Source organism: Ranitomeya imitator, chromosome 5 (genome assembly GCF_032444005.1).
Source record: "Ranitomeya imitator isolate aRanImi1 chromosome 5, aRanImi1.pri, whole genome shotgun sequence".
Classification (NCBI taxonomy): Eukaryota; Metazoa; Chordata; class Amphibia; order Anura; family Dendrobatidae; genus Ranitomeya; species Ranitomeya imitator.
The window spans coordinates 168853612-168880452 of record NC_091286.1 but is presented as its reverse complement, the minus strand read 5'-3'; the positions used below and the strand labels follow the sequence as shown (position 1 = coordinate 168880452).

At 43.9% G+C, this 26841-nt stretch overlaps 1 protein-coding gene and 1 long non-coding RNA gene across 3 annotated transcripts in view; one reads left to right on the top strand and one right to left on the bottom strand.

The window, feature by feature from the left end:
- Window positions 1–5255: 5255 nt before the first annotated feature.
- On the bottom strand, window positions 5256–12151 carry LOC138681635 (uncharacterized). The gene is made up of 4 exons (XR_011321946.1): window positions 12104–12151; window positions 6471–6495; window positions 5591–5655; window positions 5256–5362 (listed from the first exon to the last, which is right to left on the bottom strand). It is a non-coding gene; the product is annotated as an uncharacterized lncRNA (long non-coding RNA).
- The window catches only part of LOC138681634 (3-oxo-5-alpha-steroid 4-dehydrogenase 2-like), a 184824-nt gene continuing 169551 nt past the window's right edge, over window positions 11569–26841 (top strand). The window contains exon 1 of one of the 2 annotated variants that reach the window (XM_069769308.1): window positions 11569–11635. The gene's annotated coding sequence lies outside the window, so the exon portion shown is untranslated. Of the gene's footprint in view, window positions 11636–11764; window positions 11839–26841 lie in introns of those variants that run through there. The other variant, XM_069769310.1, reaches the window with a different exon arrangement.

Below are 26841 nucleotides of genomic sequence, written 5' to 3'. Positions count from 1 at the left end.
GCGTAAAGCTGTGCACCATTTGGCGGTACTATCTGAGCATGGGCCTGAGCCTATGCAATGTGATAGGACTTTGACCAGAGCTGAACGGCAAGAACACAGACGTCGGAATGGGCTATGTTTTTACTGTGGTGATTCCACTCATGCTATCTCCGATTGTCCTAAGCGCACTAAGCGGTTCGCTAGGTCTGCCACCATTGGTACGGTACAGTCTAAATTTCTATTGTCCGTTACTCTGATTTGCTCTTTGTCATCCTATTCTGTTATGGCATTTGTGGATTCAGGCGCTGCCCTGAATTTGATAGACTTGGAGTATGCTAGGCGCTGTGGTTTTTTCTTGGAGCCCTTGCAGTATCCTATTCCATTGAGAGGAATTGATGCTACGCCTTTGGCCAAGAATAAGCCTCAGTACTGAACCCAATTGACCATGTGCATGGCTCCTGCACATCAGGAGGATATCAGCTTTCTGGTGTTACATAATCTGCATGATGTGGTCGTTTTGGGGTTGCCATGGCTACAGGTTCATAATCCAGTATTGGACTGGAAATCAATGTCTGTGTCCAGCTGGGGTTGCCAGGGGGTACATGGTGATGTTCCATTTTTGTCTATTTCGTCTTCCACTCCTTCTGAAGTTCCAGAGTTTTTGTCGGATTATCGGGATGTATTTGATGAGCCCAAAGCCAGTGCCCTACCTCCTCATAGGGATTGCGATTGTGCAATTAATTTGATTCCTGGTAGTAAGTTTCCTAAGGGCCGATTGTTCAATTTATCTGTGCCGGAGCACGCCGCTATGCGGAGTTATATAAAGGAATCCTTGGAGAAGGGTCATATTCGCCCGTCGTCATCACCGTTAGGAGCAGGGTTCTTTTTTGTGGCCAAGAAGGATGGTTCTTTGAGACCTTGTATTGATTACCGCCTTCTTAATAAAATTACAGTCAAATTTCAGTATCCTTTGCCGTTGCTGTCTGATTTGTTTGCTCGTATTAAAGGGGCTAGTTGGTTCACCAAGATAGATCTTCGAGGGGCGTATAATCTTGTGCGTATTAATTAAGGCGATGAATGGAAAACAGCATTTAATACTCCCGAGGGCCATTTTGAGTACCTGGTTATGCCATTCGGGCTTTCCAATGCTCCATCAGTGTTTCAGTCCTTTATGCATGACATCTTCCGAGAGTACCTGGATAAATTCCTGATTGTGTATTTGGATGATATTTTGGTCTTTTCGGATGATTGGGAGTCTCATGTGAAGCAGGTCAGAATGGTGTTCCAGGTCCTTCGTGCGAATTCCTTGTTTGTGAAGGGGTCAAAGTGTCTCTTTGGAGTTCAGAAGGTTTCATTTTTGGGTTTCATTTTTTCCCCTTCTACTATCGAGATGGACCCTGTTAAAGTCCAGGCCATTTACGATTGGACTCAGCCGACATCTGTGAAGAGGTTGCAGAAGTTCCTGGGCTTTGCTAATTTTTATCGGTGCTTCATTGCTAATTTTTCTACTGTTGCTAAACCGTTGACTGATTTGACCAAGAAGGGTGCTGATGTGGTCAATTGGTCTTCTGCAGCTGTAGAGGCTTTTCAGGAGTTGAAGCGTCGTTTTTCTTCTGCCCCTGTGTTGTGCCAGCCAGATGTTTCGCTCCCGTTTCAGGTTGAGGTTGATGCTTCTGAGATTGGAGCAGGGGCTGTTTTGTCGCAAAGAAGTTCTGATGGCTCGGTGATGAAGCCATGTGCTTTCTTTTCTAGAAAGTTTTCGCCTGCTGAGCGTAATTATGATGTTGGTATTCATGAGTTGTTGGCCATGAAGTGGGCATTCGAGGAGTGGCGTCATTGGCTTGAAGGTGCCAAGCATCGCGTGGTGGTCTTGACAGATCACAAGAATTTGACTTATCTTGAGTCTGCCAAACGGTTGAATCCGAGACAGGCTCGATGGTCGTTATTTTTCTCCCGTTTTGATTTTGTGGTTTCGTACCTTCCGGGCTCTAGGAATGTGAAGGCTGATGCCCTGTCAAGGAGTTTTGTGCCTGACTCTCCGGTTGTTCCTGAGCCGGCGGGTATTCTCAAAGAGGGGGTAATTTTGTCTGCCATCTCCCCTGATTTGTGGCGGCTGCTGCAAAAATTTCAGGCTGATAGACCTGACCGTTGCCCAGCGGAAAAACTGTTTGTCCCTGATAGATGGACTAGTAGAGTTATCTCTGAGATTCATTGTTCAGTGTTGGCTGGTCATCCTGGAATCTTTGGTACCAGAGATTTGGTGGCTAGATCCTTTTGGTGGCCGTCTTTGTCACGGGATGTGCGTTCTTTCGTGCAGTCCTGTGGGACTTGTGCTCGGGCTAAGCCCTGCTGTTCTCGTGCCAGTGGGTTGCTTTTGCCCTTGCCGGTCCCGAAGAGGCCCTGGACGCATATTTCTATGGATTTTATTTCGGATCTCCCCATCTCTCAAAATATGTCGGTCATTTGGGTGGTTTGTGATCGCTTTTCTAAGATGGTCCATTTGGTACCTTTGTCTAAATTGCCTTCCTCCTCTGATTTGGTGCCATTATTTTTCCAGCATGTGGTTCGTTTACATGGTATCCCGGAGAACATCATTTCTGACAGAGGTTCCCAATTTGTTTCAAGGTTTTGGCGATCCTTTTGTGCAAGGATGGGCATTGATTTGTCTTTATCCTCGGCTTTCCATCCTCAGACAAATGGCCAAACCGAACGAACTAATCAAACTTTGGAAACATATCTGAGATGCTTTGTTTCTGCTGATCAGGATGATTGGGTGTCCTTTCTGCCGTTGGCTGAGTTCGCCCTTAATAATTGGGCCAGCTCGGCTACTTTGGTTTCGCCGTTTTTCTGCAATTCTGGTTTCCATCCTCGTTTCTCTTCAGGGCTGGTTGAGTCTTCGGACTGTCCTGGTGTAGATACTGTGGTGGATAGGTTGCAGCAGATTTGGACTGATGTGGTGGACAATTTGACATTGTCCCAGGAGAAGGCTCAACGTTTCGCTAACCGCCGGCGCTGTGTGGGTCCCCGACTTCGTGTTGGGGATTTGGTTTGGTTGTCGTCTCGTTATGTTCCTATGAAGGTTTCCTCTCCTAAGTTTAAGCCTCGTTTCATTGGTCCGTATAAGATTTGTGAGGTTATCAATCCTGTGTCATTTCGTTTGGCCCTTCCTGCTTCTTTTGCCATCCATAATGTGTTCCATAGGTCGTTATTGCGGAGATACGTGGCGCCTGTGGTTCCATCCGTTGATTCTCCTGCCCCGGTGTTGATTGAGGGGGAGTTGGAGTATGTGGTGGAGAAGATTTTGGATTCTCGTGTTTCGAGACGGAAACTCCAGTACCTGGTCAAGTGGAAGGGTTATGGTCAGGAAGATAATTCCTGGGTTTTTGCCTCTGATGTTCATGCTGCCGATCTGGTTCGTGCCTTTCATTTGGCTCATCCTGGTCGGCCTGGGGGCTCTGGTGAGGGTTCGGTGACCCCTCCTCAAGGGGGGGGTACTGTTGTGAATTCTGTTGTCAGGCTCCCTCCTGTGGTCATGAATGGTACTTCGGCTGGTTCTGTCCATGGACTTCCTCTGGTGGGTGTTTCTGAGTTTCCTTCCACAGTTGATGAGGTTAATTCGTTAGCAGGCTGCTCTATTTAACTCCACTTAGATCTTTGCTCCATGCCACCTGTCAATGTTCCAGTATTGGTCTAGTTCACTCCTGGATCGTTCTTGTGACCTGTCTTCCCAGCAGAAGCTAAGTTCCAGCTTGTATTTCTTTGGTTTGCTATTTTTCTGTCCAGCTTGCTATTTTTATTGTTGTCTTGCTTGCTGGAAGCTCTGGGACGCAGAGGGAGCGCCTCCGCACCGTGAGTCGGTGCGGAGGGTCTTTTTGCGCCCTCTGCGTGGTCTTTTTGTAGGTTTTTGTGCTGACCGCAAAGTAACCTTTCCTATCCTTGGTCTGTTCAGTAAGTCGGGCCTCACTTTGCTAAATCTATTTCATCTCTGTGTTTGTATTTTCATCTTTACTCACAGTCATTATATGTGGGGGGCTGCCTTTTCCTTTGGGGAATTTCTCTGAGGCAAGGTAGGCTTTATTTTTCTTTCTTCAGGGCTAGCTAGTTCCTTTGGCTGTGCCGAGTTGCATAGGGAGCGTTAGGCGCAATCCACGGCTATTTCTAGTGTGTGTGATAGGATTAGGGATTGCGGTCAGCAGAGTTCCCACGTCCCAGAGCTCGTCCTTTAACATCAGTAACTATCAGGTCATTCCGTGTGCTCTTAACCACCTGGTCCATTATTGTCCTGACCACCAGGTCATAACACCCCATAGAATGTAATGCAACCAGCCCCCATAGAATGTAATGCAGCCAGCCACCCATAGAATGTAATACAGCGAGCCCATAGAATGTAATTCAGCACAGCCCCCATAGAATGTAATGCAGCACAGCCACCATAGAATGTAATGCAGCCAGATCCCATAGAATGTAATACAGCACAGCGTCCATAGAATGTAATGCAGCCAGCCACCCATAGAATGTAATGCAGCACAGCCCCCATAGAATGTAATGCAACACAGCCCCCATAGAATGTAATGCAGCCAGCCACCCATAGAATGTAATACAATACAGCCCCCATAGAATGTAATACAGCACAGCCCCCATAGAATGTAATACAGCAGCTTCCACAGAATGTAATACAGCACAGCCCCCATAGAATGTAATGCCGCACAGCCCCCATAGAATGTAATGCAGCCAGCCCCCATAGAATGTAATGCAGCACAGCCCCCATAGAATGTAATGCAGCACAGCCCCCATAGAATGTAATGCAGCACAGCCTCTATAGAATGTAATGCAGCCATCCCCCATAGAATGTAATGCAGCACAGCCCCCATAGAATGTAATGCAGCCTGCCACCCATAGAATGTAATACAACACAGCCCCCATTGAATGTAATACAGCACAGCCCCATAGAATGTAATACAGCACAGCCCCATAGAATGTAATGCAGCACAGCCCCCATAGAATGTAATAAAGCACAGCCTCCATAGAATGTAATACAGCCAGCCCCCATAGAATGTAATGCAGCACAGCCCCCATAGAATGTAATGCAGCACAGCCCCCATAGAATGTAATGCAGCACAACCCCCATATCATGTAATGCAGCACAGCCTCCATAGAATGTAATGCAGCCATCCCCCATAGAATGTAATGCAGCACAGCCCCCATAGAATGTAAAGTAGTAGAAATTCACCGCACACTCTAAAATGCTGGTTTGCAAACGTGTATTTACACTTTTATTCCAAAAGTTGTTTCAGACAGAAAAATAAACCACAAGCAGTGTAGAGATAAAGTGAGATACAACAACCCAACGTTTCGACCCTCCTGGGTCTTAGTCATGGGGTTACTAGTGAAGACAAAAAGACAAAAGCATAAGACACTGAATTATATATACATTATGTACAAAGGAATAAGCGGCAATAGGATTTAGCATGGTAGCATAAGTATGATTACCAACAATAATATAATTGCATCAAAGAGAGACTGGGCTGCCAGTATAATGCTAGTAGTAGCATTATACTAGAATGAGATACAATGTAATGTAGTAGAAAGACATATGACAGGCCAGTATTACCTTGGTAGGAGATGCCAAAGTAGAAGGTAGAAGATGTAGGACCCTTAGACTTAGGGTAACCGAAACTGTAATGGATAATGGGGATATAATCAGGGAGGTAAGCAAATACAAGTATGGGAAGAGGGTAGCTACATGGTATGGAAATAATACAATGGATAGTTCCATCAGGAATGGCTGAAATGTGCACGCAGGGACACAGTGGTAGGTAATGGGCATAAGTAATAAGGCTGCGATAGTGTAAAAAAGGGGCACATCAGATGGGTTGCTGTAAGTAGGGTGGTGGTAACTAAGCTCCCGGGAGGCTCTGGGAAAGTATGTGGGATACACAGATGAAGATTACCTGCTGCAGGTGTGGTGTCCAGGGTGATAGAGCGGCGCATCCGCGTCCTGCTCGGTGTACGGCTGTCTGATCTGTATCTGGAGGCCAACAGCGGCGTTTTAAACGATCCCATATCGCCGGACCGGAAGTCCGTCACCGAGACCGGAAGTGACGTATCGTAGCAGAGAGGGTTACACTGCGCATGTCTGGATGTGAAATCATAGCGACGGGCATGCTGAGGCAGGGGAGGGAACACTAATAAACAGCCACAGATGACGTATCAATGCTGGGAAGGGTGTACTGTGTATGCACGGTAGTCATGGCGACGGTCGTGCTGGGGCAGGGGAAGGAGCAATAGAAAAGAGCCCTAAGATGATGGATGCTGCGTAATGAATGGTGGCAGATAGAAAATGGGCAGACAGGGAGAGAAATATATAAGCTACCCATAGTGAACTGCCCTGGAATTCTGCTATAATGGTGGGGCAGGTGAAGATATAAGGAGGAAAAAAAAAAAAAAATACAAACAAAAATGACTGTCTGTAGTAAAAAAGGAAAACTCACCTATAGGGAATAGAGTTTAGCGAGTCTGCAAAAATAAATGGTAGAGTAGTTAGGATCATATTAACCAGTCAATCTCTCTGTTGAGACCTCTAGGGGCCAGCGTATCTAGTTTATGGATCCAGTAGGCCTCCCTGGTTTTAAGAAGTCTGATGTGATTACCTCCTCTCCTAGGCCTGGGTACATGTTCGATCACCTGGTATTTGAGTTGTGCCACAGTGTGTTTCAATTTAACCCCTTAATGACCGCCAATACGCCTTTTAACTGACTTGAGATATAAGAGAATAGCATCCCCATACAGGTGACAATCCAGTAGCTGTCGGTTGTGCACTATGACTGACAACTTTCTGCATCAGCCACAATCAGTGTTTGCACCGTCCAAATCTGTTTAACCCCTTAGATGCTGCTGTAAATTGTGACTACATCATTATAAATGGTTAACAGAGTGTGGGGGCTTCCTCTTTATCCCAATTGGTGCCCTCTGATCATGATTTTGTGGTCCTGATGTTTGTCATGGCAATTCATGACCAAATAGCGGCCTTAGAGTCTGACGGCTGTAGTAACCTGTTCAGAAGTTAGAGGCATTTAGGTGGTAAAAATGCACATTTTCATTTCTGTCATACCACTTTGCATTAATTCCTGTAAAGCACCTGAAGGGTTAATAAACTACATGACAGCAGTTTTCAATATGTCAGGGGGTGCTGTTTTTAAAATGGTATCATGTTTGGGGGTTCCCAATATATGAGACCCCTAAAGTCACTTCAAACATGGATAGTTCCCTAAAAAAATAAATGTTGTAAATTTCCTTGAAAAAATGAAAAACTGCTGCTACATTTTTAAACCTCCTAAAATGCTAACAAAATAAAATAACATTTTACAAATGGTGCTGATGTAAAGCCGACATGTGGGAAATGTTATTTATTAATGGTTTGCTGTGGTATGGCCATCTGGATTAAAGGGATAATCATTCAAACTTCAAAAATTGCTATTTTTTAACATTTTTTTCAAATTTTTGATATTTTTTATAAATAAACACAAAACATATTGACCTAAATTTACCATTATCATAAAGCATAATGTGTCATGAAAAAACAATCTCAAAATCACTGGGATTTGTTGAAGCGTTGTAGAGTTATTACCACATAAAGTGACACTGGTCAGATTTCAAAAATTTGGCTCCGTCACTAAGGGGTTAATGAAGTGGTCTGGTATGGGAAGCCAGGTTTTACCGCACCGAATGGTCGATTTGTGGCTCGCGATTCTGTCTCTGACATGTTGAGTTGTTTCCCCAATGTATAGGAGGCCGCATGGACATTTTATTAGGTACACTACGAAATTGGAATTACAGGTATGGTAACCATGAATAGGAAATTATTTACCCGTCCTAGGATGAGTGACATTGTCCGATTTAATCACATTGGAGCATGAGGCACAGCTTAGACAGGGAAAAGTGCCCTGTCTACGTGTGGTAAGGAAGCTTTGAGTCAAGGTTGGCCGGAGACTACCAATGTCAGCACGTACCAACTTATCCCTGATGTTGGGGGCCCTGCTGTTGCACATTAGCTGGTGAGGTAAAGCAATCTACTCTAGGGTATGCCTTAGATAGTAGAGGCCAGTGTTTTCTGATGATAGATTGGACTTTTGGCATCAGGGGATGATATGTGTGTACAAAGGGAACACGTTCTTTGGTGGCCAATTGTGGGCGAGGGGGTTGAGGACTCAGGATGTTGTTTTTTTTCCCTTTCCAGCAGGCGTGCTGGGTAGTTCCTGTCCTTGAATTTTTGGGACATGGTATCCAGGCGTATTGGGAGTATGACCGGGTTCGACACAATCTTAGCTAGCCTCGTGAACTGTGATCGGGGTAAGCTGTTTTTGGTGGCCTTAGGGTGGCTACTGGAATAGTGTAGGAGATTGTTACAATCTGTGGGTTTGGTGAATAAGTCAGTAGTGAGTTTACCTGATTGGTTTTTATGTATCATGGTGTCTAAGAACGATATATGGGTCGTGTCATATTGAATAGTGAACTGCAGTTCAGGGTGAACTGAATTAAGATGTTGGTGAAAGGATAATAGTAGTTCAGATGACCCTGTCCAGATAAGAAAGATGTCATCAATGTATCGGTGATAACATCGGACATGTTGCTTGAACAGTTCCTCTGGGTAGACGTGATTATTTTCAAAATGGCTCATGTATGCGTTTGCGTAGGCCGGTGCGACATTCGAGCCCATCGCGGTCCCACAGCATTGTACATAGTACGTGTCCTCATATAAGAAAAAATTCTCATATAGGACTAGTTTAAGAAGGTCAAGGCAGAATTTGATGGAATTAGGGGGCATATTTGAGGCCTGAAGGAGTGTCCTTGTGGCTGTGATACCTTTCTCGTGTGTAATGGACGTATATAGACTGTTTACATCTAATGTAACGAGTAGAATGTAATGCAGCCAGCCACCCATAGAATGTAATACAACACAGCCCCCATAGCCCCATAGAATGTAATACAACACAGCCCCATAGAATGTAATGCAGCACAGCCCCCATAGAATGTAATACAGCCAGCCCCCATAGAATGTAATACAGCCAGCCCCCACAGAATGTAATACAGCACAGCCCCCATAGAATGTAATACAGCCAGCCCCCATAGAATGTAATACAGCCAGCCCCCATAGAATGTAATACAGCACAGCCCCCATATAATGTAATACAGCCAGCCCCATTGAATGTCATACAGCACAGCCCCCATAGAATGTAATGCAGCCCCCCAATAGCCCCACAACCCAGTTATCACTCAGTGATATATTTTTAAAAAAAACACTCACCTTGTGTTGTATGCTATATATTTATAATGATTTCAACACTCCAATTATTTAATGCAAATTATAGAGATATTGATTGGCTTTATTATAAAATATGCATAGTATAGCCTACTGTATGGAGTCCACAGAAGGTTACATGTCAATTATCCAGAATGTAAATGATAGAGTACACTTTACATTTATCTTCAAAGGTGAACCACTTGTTCCCATGAGATGGTATCATGTAAATGTTAATTAGGGCTTGTTTTCACTTGCAAGGAACACGTCCATGTCTCGCATGTGGAAACGAAGCTTGTCCTTGTGTGTACCACATTGAGCATGGAGAACAGAAAGAAGACCAAAGAACTGTCTGAGGACTTGAGAAACCAAATTGTGAGGAAGCATGAGCAATCTCAAGGCTACAAGTCCATCTCCAAAGACCTGAATGTTCCTGTGTCTACCGTGCGCAGTGTCATCAAGAAGTTTAAAGCCCATGGCACTATGGCCAACCTCCCTAGATGTGGACGGAAAAGAGAAATTGACAAGAGATTTCAACGCAAGATTGTGCAGATGTTGGATAAAGAACCTCGACTAACATGCAAACAAGTTCAAGCTGCCCTGCAGTCCGAGGGTACAGCAGTGTCAACCCGTACTATCCGTCGGCATCTGAATGAAAAGGGACTGTATGGTAGGAGACCCAGGAAGACCCCACTTCTTACCCCGAGACATAAAAAAGCCAGGCTGGAGTTTGCCAAAACTTACCTGAAAAAGCCTAAAACGTTTTGGAAGAATGTTCTCTGGTCAGATGAGACAAAAGTAGAGCTTTTTGGGCAAAGGCATCAACATAGAGTTTACAGGAGAAAAAAATAGGCATTCAAAGAAAAGAACATGATCCCTACAGTCAAACATGGCGGAGGTTCCTTGATGTTTTGGGGTTGCTTTGCTGCCTCTGGCACTGGACTGCTTGACCGTGTGCATGGCATTATGAAGTCTGAAGACTACCTACAAATTTTGCAGCATAATGTAGGGCCCAGTGTGGGAAAGCTGGGTCTCCCTCAGAGGTCACGGGCCTTCCAGCAGGACAATGACCCAAAAAACACTTCAAAAAGCACTAGAAAATGGTTTGTGAGAAAGCACTGGAGACTTCTAAAGGTGGCCAGCAATGAGTCCAGACCTGAATCCCATAGAACACGTGTGGAGAGATCTAAAAATGTCAGTTTGGAGAAACCGTTCAAATATCAGGGACCTGGAGCAGTTTGCCAAAGAAGAATGGTCTAAAATTCCAGCACAGCATTGTAACAACCTCATTGATGGTTACCAGAAGCGGTTGGTCGCAGTTATTTTGGCTAAAGGTTGTGCAACCAAGTATTAGGCTGAGGGTGCCAATACTTTTGTCTGGCCCATTTTTGGAGTTTTGTGTGAAACGATCAATGTTTTGCTTTTTGCTTTATTCTCTTTTGTGTTTTTTCATTTAAGACAAATTAAATTAAGATAATAATACCAAATAATTTGTGTTTGCAATCATTTTCAGGAAGAAAAGAGTATTATCTGATAGAATTGCAGGGGTGTGAATACTTTTGGCCATGACTGTATTTATTATCTTTTATGAAGTAAATTCATTTTAGTCTTATTCAATTTTCGTGTCAGCATTTATTTCTTCATCACAATTCTTTGAACCGAAACAAAACACACCTCTCCTCGTACCCAGCGCTGTTTCTGGCTCCGGTCTCAGCAGCTGCAGTCTGCCCGGTCACACAGCAGGTGTGAGATGATATGACGTCATCGCACACTCACAGTGTCAGCGCCAGGCAGAGCGGGGAATCATGGGAGAGGGAGCGTCAGCAGACGCTGTCTCCTCCATCATTGCATTCAACTGTACCTGACAGCAGCATTTAACATGCATCTCCGGCAATGACGCCGGAAATCCGCCCATCAGTGACCTCCAACACGTGATCGCGGGTCACCGATGGGTTGGCATGACATTTATAATAAGAATTTATATACAGGTATATGCCATACATTCCACACATCATGTGTAAATAAAAAAAATGGTTTTATTAATGAATAGATATATCTACAAAGTGTCACAAAAAAAGTGTTGTCAGTGACACGATGTACATACTATACTTTTATTTGGCCATGGTTTTTGATCTTGGCTAGGAAAGCCAAGGCTCAATTCTTCCAAGCAAACCATACTCATACTATTGTTAGATTATGCCAGGCATGTAATCTCGATGTACCAGAGTAACTACTACTGTACACAAGTTAATAAATAACTACTGGAACTTTGTATGCTTAAAAGGTGCAACAGATGACCTCAGATTTGCATGAAACAGTAGAGTTGAATTTGTGTGCGTGATAGAGAAACAGTGGCTTGTAAGTAGCAATATCTCTTTTCATAAAGTCTTGCTTAATTTTCTTGTCCTAGTCTTTTGTAAACTTAATGGCATGTATTTCTAATATTTGCTAATACTACGCTCATTGTATTGGCAGATTTCCTAGATACAAAACAAGATAAAGAAAAAGACAAATACGGAGCAGCAAATCTGTGATGGATAATCCATACGTTACCTTAATTAGTAAGCGTAGATGCACATTGCTTTTTATTTGAATTTGGCCTACAGAATTTATTGTCCTAATATATATAGAGTAACACCTCTTTGAGCCAAAAACCCAAAATTGCAAACACAAAGGTCCTCTCAAAGAGGAATTATAGAGAAGGCAGGTTAAAGTGTCTAATGCAGTCAGTAAAGAAGTAAGGCACACAAAAAACAACCCCAAATGCTCCTAGCAGAAACACAAATTGATACCGCATTATGCTTACTCTAGACTATAGCAATTCACCTGCAGTGCTGGACAGTATTCTTGAGCTCTAACTTTGCAGTGCCGCAGGTACGATGGTAGGACAACAGCATGCAAGTCCTACCGTAACCAACTTTGACACAATTGCAGGTGTTGAGGGCTTTCATAACAGCAGGCAGTGTTGGACTGGGGTGTAAAGAGCCCACCAGTGACATTGATTCTGGGGTACAAATATCATTAAGTGTATTGCGCCAAACACATGTATGGGACTGGGGGGGCTAACTTCTGCACCTAGGCCCCTGGTGGGATACACCTGTACCCCAATGGATCAGTCAGAGCCTGCCAGCAAGAATAAGGATTGACATCACGTTTGCATATCACACATAACCAAATTAGTATATTCATAAAGATGCATACTACAGTATTGAATACCACTATATAATAAGGAAAAATTAGGGGCATTGCATTACATCGGACCTACTTGTTCTTATGTGCTATTTCTTAATTCTAAAACTGTGCTTCAGTGAATGTTATCACAAAGCAGAGATCACGATATGGTTAGATAGGGCAGCTGCCTTCATTCAGTGATCTGTCATGTGTGTATTGGGTTGTATCCACAAATGATATTGTATCATGTTATTGTGCTTATTGGCCTTTGTATCATGCTTTATAGGAATAGCCTTTATTTTAGGGTGACCTCAAATGTGGAGGCTTTTTCAAGTCTCTGTGTTTGTTTTTTTGATAAGAATTAATAAAATGCAGTTCATAACTTGTTTCATAGTGGTGTGTACCATATTCTATAGTGTATATATTTCTAAATGTACTAACCAGGCTCAGACTAGGACCAAGAAAACAGCTGCGGTCCACCTCACAGTCACAGTCGAGCCTACATTTGTAAGTTCCTTATATGGACCATAGTGCCCAGACAGACATTAGTTCTTCTGACCCAAAATTAAAACTTCATAGGGATACAGGTACATCTCACAAAATTAGCTTATCATCAAAAAGTTAATTTATTTCAGTTCTCCAATACAAAAAGTCATGTATTATGTAGAGTCATTACAAACAGAGTGATGTATTTCAAGCGTTTATTTCTGTTAATGTTGATGATTATGGCTTACAGCCAATGAAAACCCAAAAGTCATTTACAATACAATACTTTATAACAACAGCTTGAAAAATAATTTTAAAATCCGAAATGTTGGCCTACTGAAATGGTATGCTCAGTAAATGCACTCAATACTTGGTCGGGGCTCCTTTTGCATCAATTACTGCATCAATGTGGTACAGCATGGAGACGATCAGCCTGTGGCACTGCTAAGGTCTTATGGAAGACCAGCTTGCTTTCATAGCAGCCTTCAGCTCGTCTGCATTGTCTTGGATTGTCTTGGATGTCATAAAGTATTCTAATTTACTGAGATAATGATGCTTGAGTTTTCATTGGCTGTAAGCCATAATCATCAACATTAACAAAAATAAATACTTGGAATAGATCACTCTGTTTGTAATGACTCTATATAATATATGAGTTTCATTTTTTGGATTGAAGAACTGAAATAAATACACTTTTTGATGATACTCTAATTTTGTGAGATGCTCCTGTATATTATTATTATTTATTGTTATAGCGCCATTTATTCCATGGCACTTTACATGTAAGGAGGGGTATCTAATATATAATTCGCTAGAATACTACTTCCTGCAATTTGTGCCAACTTCCGTGGCTTTGTCCGGAGCTAATGTCCGGAGCTAATGTCCGGAGATTAATTGCCTAGAATACTACTTCCTGCAATTTGTGCCAAGTTCCGTGGCTTTGTCCGGAGCTAATGTCCGGAGCTAATGTCCGGAGCTAATGTCCGGAGATAAGTGACGTCAACAGTGTCCAGTGTCTGATTGGTTGCCGCCTGCTGCGAGCGACCAATCAGAAACGTGCCGTACTGTGACACACTCCGCCCGCCATTTTGGTGTGATTTTTGAATTTTTACCTCACAGCAAGTTTCTACTGCGTGGAGGCGGGCCCAGTGACGTTGCTCTTCAAGCTCCTGCCGAATTTCGTCAAAAAAATGATAATACCATTTACCAAAACTATATATATTTAGTTGTGAAGTGGTTCAGTGACATTTTCACACCAATTTTGAACTTTTGTTTGGTGTTTTCTCCATATACTGCCTATTATTTTTGTTCTTTCTTACTATTATTTATTAATTGTATTATTCTTACATTTGAATAAATAAAGTATATATGGATTCTAGACTCCCGATTCTTTAGAATCGGGCTGCCATCTAGTACATAATAAAAAAAAGTTCAATAATCTTAAACAATACAAGTCATAACTGGTACAGGAGGAGAGAGGACCCTGCCCGCGAAGGCTCACAATCTACAAGGGATGGGTGAGAATACAGTAGGCGAGGGTAGAGCTGGTCATGCAGCGGTTTGGTCGATCGGTGATTACTGCAGGTTGTAGGCTTGTCGGAAGAGACTGTTAGTTCAAATAATGGCACCCCCAGTAAGGCCGGGGTCACTCGAGCGAATATTCTCTTGTGCGAGTGTATCGGGCAGATTATGCTAATGACACTGGGATCAAGCTCTGTCACAGTTTGATCCGAGTGTCACCTTAGTGTGATCCGATTCTCTTCAACGAGAGAATCACAGCACAAGTGCAGGGAATATAGAGAACAAAATTTCTCCATATTCTCTATTGACTCTGTGCGGAGTACATTGGACTGCACTAGGACAGTGTCGGATTGGGGTTGCAAGGGCTCACCAACAACATTGATTTGGGGGTGGGGGGGGGGCACTTTTCATTACACGATCCTCATTCACAAAATTACCTGTATCTCTATATAATAATAAACTGGGTAGGTTGATTACTGAATGATGAGATGATCCTTTTTTCCTGTACAGAGTGAGTCAAGTGAATTATGCCAAGTACTGCCCACACAGTGGGGTGGAAGTCCAGATCTACACTAGGTCCCACCAGGGGATTGCCCTGTTACACTATGGGCCAGTTTGAGCCTGCACTAGGATGACATGTGAGTGCAGTTGGATTTTTCACACGCACCCATAAACTTGAATGGGCAAAAGCGATCCAATCGTCTAATGCACTGCCAGCATGCTGCAAAAAAAAAATTGCAGATCTTCACTGCCCTATAGTTTTACATTGGTCCGAGTGCAATCCAAATTTTTAGGAAATTGCACTCATCCGATTTATTCGCTCGTGTGAGCGATCCCAAAGTCTGGACATCGCTGTTGTGAAGGCGTGTTAGACGTGTGAATGCAGCATAACTTTGTCACTACAGTAACTGTCTGCAGGCTCTCTGCTCAGCAATTACATGCACCATTTAGTACATCATGATATGAGCTTGAGTTGACCTTCAACAGTCTCCCTCCCCACGGCCTCTGTAGTCTTTAGTCGAATATAGAGGTGTATATTTCTAATTTCTTATAAATTGTGTCATATGCATCACTATCACAACAAGTTTGACATGTCATAAAGGCTCTAAAACACTCATCAAAAAGTGCTGCTGTCCTGTGAGAGCAAAGTCAGGCTCATGGACTGTTATATTTAGGCCGCAATCACACTATCAGTATTTGGTCAGTATTTTACCTCAGTATTTGTAAGCCAAAACCAGGAGTGGAACAATCAGAGGAAAAGTATAATAGAAACACGTCACCACTTCTGTATTTATCACCTGGTTTGACTTAAAAATACTGATGTAAAATACTGAATGTGTGAACATGGCCCTCAGTATCACAAAAGATCAGTATTTGGCTGCATTCTCTATTCTGTGTTTTGCCCTTTGTCCTAGTGTAAAATCTCGTGGCTTTCAATACAACTTTTACTACAATCACACCATACGTGTTCCTTTCTGGCCCCTAGTGTTCTCAGTTCCAAACTCTATTATTCCCTAGAGTAACTAAGGAGGCAATAGCACAAGTAGAACTTGGCACCAGTTTTAAAACCATATATTATCAGAAATTATTATAAAGATTTGCCTTTTGTCTAAAATAAAAAATATAATTAAATCAAATTGTGTCAAGTTTATTAAAATACTCTCTACACAGTTTTAGACTGCCCTAAATTCATGAAATGAAATCTACATCTAATTTGAACAGGTGTAGATTTAAGCCACAGTTTACAACATTTTCTGGCATGAAGCTTAATAAATCTGTCTAAACGTTGATGGCTATGCCCCCTTCTGTTACTCTATATCAGTGGTGCCTTTTTTATGTCCAAGGCCCACATTGTCATACTGAACTAATCCAACTTACATGAATTCATCACCAGGACCATCGTCATCATATCACCAGAACCAAGTTTGAGTATTTGAGGAGGATTTGAAGAGTTTCGGCTAGAGTTGAGCGACTTTTACTTTTTTCGTATCGAGTCGAGTTTCGCGAAACCAGACTTTGTCAAAAGTTGGGTCGGGTGAAATTGGCCGATTATTGCGAAAAGTCGGGGGCCGACTGAAACACGAAACCCAATGCAAGTCAATGGGGAATCAAAGTCGGCATTGAGTGGAGGACAGGAAAACACCTACAGTGCCCATTTTAATGCCAAAAACATCAATTCTTATTACTTAAGCTTGTCAATCTTAATTTATTTAATAATAGTTAGGCATTGAAAACTGGGGGTCATTTGGCTAAAGTTGTCGGGGGGTAGGGCTGGCTCAAGATTTTCGTGGGCCCAGGAAACGCGGAATACATCACGGCGGTGGAGCAGGGAGAGGTAAGTATTTCAACTGTGCAAGTGCTGTGATCCTGAGCAAGCAGGGGGGGCCCACTCCTTGGCACTGGAACAGGGCCCCCCATAGTGCGGTGGTGTGTTTGACGGCGGGTGGCGCCTCCCACTGGCCGAGACACTTTTGCGTACTATGAGGGGCCCTGTGCCAGTGAAGTCGCCAACAAGTATGCCCCCCCACCTGATGAAGGATCCTGCACTTTCATCTGCACCTTCCTCTTTGTCTCCGTGTAAGGTGGTTTAGTATGTGGAAAGGGGAACCTGACTTTCAGCAGGGTCAGATTCTGGCTGTGTAGAGTGCAAGGGGAATGTACTGGTCTGGGTCAATGTACCAGCAGACTCATCTACCAGTGGCTGGACAATGAGCAGGATGAGGAGGAAACACAGATATAGGCCCAAAATAATAAAGTAGGCTAAATGCAGTTCAAAATTGGTAACAGGACTAAACAGGCGGCATTGCTTTGTTCAGTGGAGGAAAACTGTAATGAGTGGCAGACACAGTTAGCAGGCTCAAATGATAAAGTAGGCTAAATGCAGTTCAAAATTGGTAACAGGACTAAACAGGCAGCATTGCTTTGTTCAGTGGAGGAAAACTGTAATGAGTGGCAGACACAGTTAGTAGGCCCAAATAATATCGTAGGCTAAATGCAGTTCAAAATTGGTAACAGGACTAAACAGGCGGCATTGCTTTGTTCAGTGGAGGAAAACTGTAATGAGTGGCAGACACAGTTAGCAGGCCCAAATGATAAAGTAGGCTAAATGCAGTTCAAAATTGGTAACAGGACTAAACAGGCAGCATTGCTTTGTTCAGTGGAGGAAAACTGCAATGAGTGGCAGACACAGTTAGTAGGCCCAAATAATAAAGTAGGCTAAATGCAGTTCAAAATTGGTAACAGGACTAAACAGGCGGCATTGCTTTGTTCAGTGGAGGAAAACTGTAATGAGCTTTAAAAGCTGTTTTCCTACTCCCAGATAAGGGAGTCTTCGAGGCCTTGTGTAGCCAGACGATGACGCTGGCTCAACACCTCCAGCCTTAGGTGCTATTGTGCTTTTGCCACTACCACCAGATGCACCACCACCACCACCACCATGAGTACCAGCTGGCAACCACCGCCCACGGGCTCTTCTACCAGACTTCCTAATTTTTTTGGAAAATCTAACCAAAATAACAACCGTTATATGGTACTGTAAAACAAGGTGGAAGGTGTATATAAACTTGCTGAGAATTTAAATCTCCCTTTTTTTGGGGGGGAGACCTAACCAAAACTCAGACCCTGTACATAAAACACAATGTAAGTGGCAGAAAGTGGCTGGCTGACATACGACAAACTAACAGGACTGCAGTATATCCACTTTGAGAGAATTTGAATCTCCCTTTTTTTTGGGAGACTGAACTAAAACTCAGGTCCAGTGTATATAACAATGCAATCTAAGTGGCAGAAAGTGGCTGGCTGACATACGACAAACTAACAGGACTGCAGTATATCCACTTTGTGAAAATTTGAATCTCACTTTTTTGGGGGGAGACTGAACCAAAACTCAGGCCCAGTGCATAAAACAACACAATGTAAGTGGCAGAAAGTGGCTGGAAGATATATGAAAAAATTCAAGGACTGTAGTACAATTTCAATCTCCCTACAATGATCTCAGGACTGCTGCACACAAAAGTGTGGACAAATAAACAAGAGAACTGTGCAGAAAGGAGCAACAGAATTCTTGCTTTTAAAAAAGCAGATGGTTTGCACAGCAGCGTGCAAACAGCAATGCAGCTATCAGGGAGCCTTATAAGGCAGCCTAATAAGCTACAGAGCTGATGCACAAAAATATAGCCTCCACTGTCCCTGCAAACAAATGGTGGTGTTGGACAGTGGAAATCGCTACAGCACAAGCAGTTTGGGGGTTAATCTTCCCTCCCTAACTATATCTCTTCTTCTGATGAAGCTGCAGCAACCTCTCCCTATGCTAAGATCGGCAGAAGTAAGATGGCGGTCGGCGTGCATGCCCCTTTATAGCCTCTGTGACGCCGCAGAAAGCAAGCCAATCACTGTCATGCCCTTCTCTAAGATGGTGGGGACCGAGACCTATGTCATCACGCTGCCCACACTCTGCGTCCTCCTTCATTGGCTGAAAAATGGCGCTGAAAGCGTCATATGAAACTCGACTTTTGCGCGCAGATCGCCAACCTCATGGCCGATCCCACACTAGGATTGGGTCGGGTTTCATGAAACCTGACTTTGCCGAAAGTCGGCGATTTATGAATTTGTCCGATCCGTTTCGCTCAATCCTAGTTTCAGCTCCAAAATCTCAGTGTAGACATACACTAAGATACACTGAGTTTTTGAAGCAGAAATTGAGCCGAAAATGGCAAATCAAGGTTTGAGGATTTTTCATTTTTAACATAATCATGAGACACGCTATGGATTGCTACATGTGTACAAGATCAGAACCACTGACAGTAGATGAGTGCAGCGCTAGAACTACTGTCAGCAGATGATTGCAGTGCCAGAACCACCTTCAGTACATGAATGCAGCACAAAGCTTAGTACAGCAATCAATTACAGTGTCAGGTCAGCCCCATACACAATTGTATCACATGAACCTGCATTTCCTAGTATGCTTTTAAGAAGATGCTGGGAGTTGTTGTTACCAACCATTATCAGACTACAAACCATACAAAAACTACAGTACTGATGTGATGTAGTCAGCATAGCAATTAAACATTTACACCCAGGTACCTTATAGTTGACATCTTTCCCATCCTTTTTGTCTCCACATAGTACAAATGCTATGATGAGATTTCATGCCCAGAACTCATCTCTCCAATGTCCCTCTTCTTCGTCTTTAGCAGCACTTCCCAACAAGGTGTCCTTAACCCCTTCCCGACCCATGACGCCACGTAGGCGTCATGAAAGTCGGTGCCAATCCGACCCATGACGCCTATGTGGCGTCATGGAAAGATCGCGTCCCTGCAGATCGAGTGAAAGGGTTAACTCCCATTTCACCCGATCTGCAGGGACAGGGGGAGTGGTAGTACAGCCCAGGGGGGGTGGCTTCACCCCCCCCCCGTGGCTACGATCGCTCTGATTGGCTGTTGAAAGTGAAACTGCCAATCAGAGCGATTTGTAATATTTCACCTATTATAACTGGTGAAATATTACAATCCAGCCATGGCCGATGCTGCAATATCATCGGCCATGGCTGGAAACACTAATGTGCCCCCACCCCACCGATCGCCCCCCCAGCCCTCCGATCTGTCCGGTACACTGTTCCGGCTCCCCTCCGTCCTGTGCTCCGCTCCCCCCGTGCTCTTGTCCGCTCCCCCCGTGCTCCAATCAGCCCCCCCGTGCTCCAATCACCCCCCCTGCACTCCGATCCACCCCCGCGTGCTCCGTTCCACCCCCTATGCTCCGTTTCACCCCCCGTGCTCCGTTCCACCCCTCCCGTGCTCCGATCCACCCCCCCATGCTCCGATCCCCCTCCCCGTGCTCCCCCCCACCCCATCATACTTACCGATCCTGCAGGGGTCCGTCCGTCTTCTCCCTGGGCGCCGCCATCTTCCAAAATGGTGGGCGCATGCGCAGTGCGCCCGCCGAATCTGCCTACAGGCAGATTCGTTCCAAAGTGCATTTTGATCACTGAGATATAATCTAGCACAGTGATCAAAATAAAAAAAATAATAAATGACCCCCCCCCTTTGTCACCCCCATAGGTAGGGACAATAAAAAAAATAAAGAATTTTTTTTTTCCACTAATGTTAGAATAGGGTTAGGGTTAGGGCTAGGGTTAGGATTAGGGCTAGGGTTAGGGCTAGGGCTAGGGTTAGGATTAGGGCTAGGGTTAGGATTAGGGCTAGGGCTAGGGCTAGGGTTAGGATTAGGGCTAGGGTTAGGATTAGGGCTAGGGTTAGGGCTAGGGCTAGGGTTAGGGCTAGGGTTAGGGTTTCGGTATGTGCACACGTATTCTGGTCCTCTGCGGATTTTTCCGCTGCGGATTTGATAAATCCGCAGTGCTAAACCGCTGCGGATTTATGGCGGATTTACCGCGTTTTTTCTGCGCATTTCACTGCGGTTTTCCAACTGCGATTTTCTATTGGAGCAGTTGTAAAACCGCTGCAGAATCCGCACAAAGACGTGACATGCTGCAGAATGTAAACCGCTGCGTTTCCGTGCAGTTTTTCCGCAGCATGTGTACAGCGATTTTTGTTTCCCATAGGTTTACATTGAACTGTAAACTCATGGGAAACTGCTGCGGATCCGCAGCGTTTTCTGCAGCGTGTGCACATACCTTTAGAATTAGGCTATGTGCACACGTTGCGGATTTGGCTGCGGATCCGCAGCGTTTTCCGCAGCGTGTGCACATACCTTTAGAATTAGGCTATGTGCACACGTTGCAGATTTGGCTGCGGATCCGCAGCGGATTGGCCGCTGCGGATTCGCAGCAGTGTTCCATCAGGTTTACAGTACCATGTAAACCTATGGAAAACCAAATCCGCTGTGCCCATGGTGCGGAAAATACCGCGCGGAAACGCTGCGTTGTATTTTCCGCAGCATGTCAATTCTTTGTGCGGATTCCGCAGCGTTTTACACCTGTTCCTCAATAGGAATCCGCAGGTGAAATCCGCACAAAAAACACTGGAAATCCACGGAAAATCCGCAGGTAAAACGCAGTGCCTTTTACCCGCGGATTTTTCAAAAATGATGCTGAAAAATCTCACACGAATCCGCAACGTGGGCACATAGCCTTGGGGTTAGGGTTGGAATTAGGGTTATGGCTACAGTTGGGATTAGGGTTAGGGGTGTGGGGGGGGTTAGTGTTGGAGGTAGAATTGAGGGGTTACCACTGTTTAGGCACATCAGGGGTCTCCAAACGCAACATGGCGCCACCATTGATTCCAGCCAATCTCGTATTCAAAAAGTCAAATGGTGCTCCCTCAATTCCGAGCCCCGACGTGTGCCCAAACAGTGGTTTACCCCCACATATGGGTTACCAGCATACTCAGGATAAACTGCGCAACAATTACTGGGGTCCAATTTCTCCTGTTACCCTTGTGAAAATAAAAAAATGCTTGCTAAAACATCATTTTTGAGGAAAGAAAAATTATTTTTTATTTTCACGGTTCTGCATTATAAACTTCTGTGAAGCACTTGGGGGTTCAAAGTGCTCACCACACATCTAGATAAGTTCCTTTCGGGGTCTAGTTTCCAAAATGGGGTCACTTGTGGGGGTTTCTACTGTTTAGCCACATCAGGGGCTCTGCAAACGCAACGTGACACCCACAGAGCATTCCATCAAAGTCTGCATTTCAAAACGTCACTACTTCACTTCCGAGCCCCGACATGTGCCCAAACAGTGGTTTACCCCCACATATGGGGTATCAGCGTACTCAGGAGAAACTGGACAACAACTTTTGGGGTCAAATTTCTCCTGTTACCCTTGGGAAAATAAAAAATTGCAGGCTAAAAGATCATTTTTGAGAAAATAATTTTTTTTTTATTTTCATGGCTCTGCGTTATAAACTTCTGTGAAGCACTTGGGGGTTCAAAGTCCTCACCACACATCTAGATTAGTTCCTTTGGGGGTCTAGTTTCCAAAATGGGGTCATTTCTGGGGGATCTCCAATGTTTAGGCACACAGGGGTTCTCCAAACGTGACATGGTGTCCGCTAATGATTGGAGCTAATTTTCCATTTAAAAAGCCAAATGGCGTGCCTTCCCTTCCGAGCCCTGCCGTGCGCCCAAACAGTGGTTTACCCCCACATATGGGGTATCAGCGTACTCAGGACAAACTGGACAACAACATTTGGGGTCCAATTTCTCCTATTACCCTTGGCAAAATAGGAAATTCCAGGCTAAAAAAACATTTTTGAGGAAAGAAAAATTATTTTTTATTTTCATGGCTCTGCGTTATAAACTTCTGTGAAGCACCTGGGGGTTTAAAGTGCTCAATATGCATCTAGATAAGTTCCTTGGGGGGTCTAGTTTCCAAAGTGGGGTCACTTGTGGGGGAGCTCCAATGTTTAGGCATACAGGGGCTCTCCAAACGCGACATGGTGTCCGCTAACAATTGGAGCTAATTTTCCATTCAAAAAGTCAAATGGCACGCCATCCCTGCCGAGCCCTGCCGTGTGCCCAAACAGTGGTTTACCCCCACATATGAGGTATCGGCGTACTCGGGAGAAATTGCCCAACAAATTTTATGATCCATTTTATCCTGTTGCCCATGTGAAAATGAAAAAATTGAGGCTAAAAGAATTTTTTTGTGAAAAAAAAGTACTTTTTCATTTTTACGGATCAATTTGTGAAGCACCTAGGGGTTCAAAGTGCTCACTATGCATCTTAAAATTACATGTAGTCTCACCGACATACCACAAGGAGCAAGGACATTGTAATAAATAGATGACAACATGCAACATGTTATATGCAAACACTGGGGATTGTTGCATAAATGTTTACCCCAGGTGAAAGAATTCTCTAAACTTCCAATTTTTTCATATAAACGAAACCGTACTATTGCCTCCACCCTAATTAAATCAGATATAGGTTCTTTCAAGAAACAGGGCCAAAGTACACTTACTGGCCTCAATAAAAGGGGTTGTTATCCATGTTTATCATGCATTAATTGTAGCCTGATGCTTAAGGGGTCTAATTTTTTTCATCCCATCACTAAAGAGGAATTCAAAATTCGACATTTTTAACATGTGACTCCGAGATTGTCATCTATTTATTACAATGTCCTTGCTCCTTGTGGTATGTCGGTGAGACTACATGTAATTTTAAGACAAGAATTAATCAACACCGACATACCATAAGGAAAAAGCGTATGGATTTACCTGTTTCCAAACATTTTGTGGAAAAATATCACACTGAAAAGGAGTTACGGTTCCGTATTATTGATATGGTACCTATTCAGAGGAGAGGGGGTGACCGTCTGCGTTTATTGAAGAGAAAAGAATTGGAGTGGATAACAAGATTAAACACTCTGAAACCACATGGTCTCAATGTAGACTTTCAGCTTAGTCAACTTATGTAACATACAGTTTTAGTTTTATTCTTTCCCTGAATATATGATCTTATTAATTAAGAATCTATTGTATTTTGGATGAAAATAGTGATTTTTTTCTTTTCATTCTCTGTTTCAGGTGTCCCTTCCTGTGAAATGAATGTTGTTGCAAAGCTTTTTGTGCCCGTGAAGTGACTGATCTCTTCTTTTGTAGAAACCAATTCATGGACTTAATATGTTTCTCCGATTTTTGCATCTCCTGATTCTTTGGTTACATACTTAATATGAATGTGGAAAGTAAATGAACATAATTATATAAATGAAGGAATAATAAATGTTGAATACTGGGAGCAACTTTATCTTGGTCTGGATCATATTTTAAGCATATTTCTATAGGGCTATGTGTGAATTAGCCAAGGATATGGGTCGCATTATGTCATTATTTGGATTGGAGAAATGCGGGGGGTTATCCATCTCCAAACGTCTCTGTATCCATATTAAGGAATGGGATGCCCCACTTGAGTGGGGGGTCTCCCAAACCTTATGACATTTGGGCTTATGCCCTGGCCCTTTAAATCTGGCGGCACACTTGAACCCTTTTCAGAAAAAGAACGAGACGTGTGTCTTTCTTAATTCTGTAGTTCCCCCTTCTTTTGTGTTTTTTTATTTTTTATTTTTTTTTTGCTATCTTTAGGGTACTGGGGAATCTGGAGATGCAGGGCGGATATATATCTTTGTATTTTTGTGCAATATTTATGGTTGTGGAGATCCGTTGCCTTACGTGCCATTTTTCCCTTTAGCAATATGGCGCCGCGGTCTTCATGGCGATTCTGCGCAATCACGAACCTGTGCACTATAGGTCTTTGACATGGACGTCATGAACATGCGCAGTTAGCGTGCTAGGACCCCGAAGACCGAGCCGCACATGAGAAAATAATGTATGTGTAAGTCCTTTGCAACTATGATTTCTGGGATTGGGACACCTGATTTTTTGAAATTATTAAATTACCTATTAAGTATATTTTAGGAATAATCACAGAATATGTAATATATTATGTTCACTGATGATGAATTTAGAGAGGTCACCGTCATTCACATTGATGCACTTTTTTATGTCTTGTTAGTATATATATTTTATTAGTAGTCATAATATTACACATAATGAATTTTATAATTGGATATGTATGTGTTTTATATAAAAGGCTGTTTCACTCATGTGCTCACCGCTTGAAAAAGGATTTTGTATCTGAAAAGTTGCCACGCCGTTCAGGCAATAAAGTCCACTTTTTTCTATTTATTTTTGTGCTGCTTTTCTTTTTTTGATTATATATATATATATATATATATATATATATATATATATATATTCTAAGATTACGCTACCTGAGTGTGTTGGGGGACACTCGCTTGGCACAAGATTCAAGCACTCAGGCACGGTACCTCACATGAGTCTGGTTTATTAAACTGCATAAACCATATGATGTACAGTCCATTGCAATACATTCCATGATACAACAAGCACCTACAGTTTATGAAGGTACCTGACGGGAGCTCCTGCTCCACCTGCTGACTCCTTGTCATTCCTCTGGGAAAGCTGCCTTACGGGGTTCACCAACTTGCCTGGCCTGCACACATCAGTTAGTCCAGAGCCACCGAAGGACTGTAGCTTCCCCAAACAGTAGCTGTCACTGGCTCTGCAGATCCCGGTCCTTACCTCGTGCTATTCAGGGATCCAGTCCTACTCCCAGGACCTCCCAACACCCAGGTTACACAGGATCACACAGGTGGCCAGTCCGGGTACTATTCAGGACGTCCATCCCCAGCTGGGACCGTCCAATACCCAGGCCACCAGTAGCAAAATCCCACCATGTGCTATTCAGGAAATCCCAGGATTATCCAACACAGGCTTCCAGGGCCTTGCACTTGCACCATTCAGATCCAAACACAGGAACCATGTGACCCAAACACAGGAACCATGTGACCCACACCCTGGTCACATTACATACCTGTAACCACTCCCCTGGGTGGGAGTGTGGGTGTGTGTGGCTAGTCTGACCCTCCCATCTCTCATGACTAGCCCTGTCAATCTCCCATTAGAATTTACACATTTACATGTGGGACTACAGGTCCCAGACCATAACATAGCTTTAGACTGACAGCGCAGAGTGTCCTCCTCTGCGACACACATACCGGCCATCTACAATTCTGCCGGACTTTGTCTCATCACAACTATGCCTCCAAGTGCATCTTGAAGTGCACACGCAGCGCCCCCTGGCTGTAACATTGGTCACTGCACCACAATATATATATATATATATATATATATATACAGTATACTGTATATATATATAATATAATGCAGGGAGTGTCACTCTGTCCGTCCCTTTTATAGACTGCGCAAGCGCAAACGCCTGAGCAGTCTGGACCCCACAGAGTGACGCAGCCCAGGGGATCGCGGTTTGAGTAAGCACTGAACGCACACCGCGATCAAGCCAGGAAGTTGAGTATGCTATATTCACCTGTCCCCGTTCTACCGCTGCGTGCCTCTCAGTCTTCCACGTCCCCTACCTGTGACATTCAGGTCAGAGGGCGCGATGATGTGATTAGTGTGCGCTGCCCTCTGCCTGAGCAGTCACAGCCAGAAGACCTGGAAGACAGAGCGGTGAGCAGCGGTGGAATGGGGACAGGTGAATATAGCATGTGCCGGGGGCCTGAGCCAGTGGCGACTCCGGCACCTTACCCCCATAGCATGCTGGTGTCCCCGCCTGCTCAGGCCCCCGGCACTCGGCACCCAGCAACGATAGGTGAGAATGTAATTTATTTTTTTTTAATCGCAGCAGCATACGGGGCATATTATACTATGGAGCATCTTATGGGGGCCATCAACCTTTATAGAGCAGCATATGGGACATTTTATGCTATGGAGCATCTTATGGGGGCCATCAACCTTTATGGGGCAGCGTATGGGGCATATGGATGGGAATAAACCAAATCAAATAGAACCGGAGCATATAAACTAATATCAACCATAAAGAGATAA